Raw genomic sequence first — 1019 nt, forward strand, 5'->3', positions numbered from 1 at the left:
GAAACATGAGGGTTTTCATGGAGTGATTGTGGAAGCAGGCCACCAGACTGGTCTTAGTTCTTCTTAACCTGGAAGCTCCGCTGAAAGCCCTCCGGCGTCAGGACAACGCGCAAACCTCCACTGACAGACAAGTGGTGGCTGTGAGGGAAGTGATGCGAATTCTACCACGGAACCACCAAGGTCACATTTGTATTGCTTGTGTGTGTGTGTGTGTGTGTGTGTGTGTGTGTTGATGAACTAGACACAAAGGGAGTGTGTTTGTGATTCAGTCCTGCAGATCTCTCGAGTGTCAGGGGTAACTGGAATGGAAAGGTAGGTGGATCCTGTATAAGGAATTTGCAGTTGAAAATGTAATGACAACCACCACTTTGGATGATTCTCATGGGCTGTTGATGTTCTCATCTCTCACAAAGAGGACATATGAAAATACAACGAGATCTCCTGTCCCTCAGCCCACACATATAACAGAGGCAAGGGCCCTCTGAGTTGGAATGTTAATGTATATTCATAGAAGTTAGAAAGGGACATTATTTACCTTGGGAATGCTGCCTGCTCACTGATCAATCATTTGTGACCTCTTAAAGGATTTGTATCTGGTGAACTCCATTTAATGAATTTGTGCCCACCTACCCCAAAACGGTACACATTGACGCACATTCCAAATTTGTGTGTGTGTGTGGGGATGGGGGGGTCTGTCTGTTCAATAGACACAATCATATTTTAGGGTTACTAATGTTCCGACTTACTGAAATTCTTCTGGAATGTTTAGCAAATATTTGATGTGAAATGCAGGACTAGGTCTGATACAAGCTTCTGAGGGCCCCTTTGTCTCTTGTGTAGGTCAAGTGTCACGAAGCGTCCAACCAGAGGTTTGAAATTAGTTCTTAGCTCTGCACAAGATGAGCTCATATCCACAGTTAAACTGAATAAAAAGCTTAGCTAAGATTTGCTGTAAGTATTAGGAACATTTCTGATGCTTATTGATGGCGAGGATTTTCGCTTTCCAAGTGAGAAGTCAG

Source organism: Echinops telfairi, unplaced genomic scaffold, assembly GCF_000313985.2.
Source record: "Echinops telfairi isolate 266 unplaced genomic scaffold, ASM31398v2 ScPeMD7_9;HRSCAF=40, whole genome shotgun sequence".
In the NCBI taxonomy this organism is placed as follows: Eukaryota; Metazoa; Chordata; class Mammalia; order Afrosoricida; family Tenrecidae; genus Echinops; species Echinops telfairi.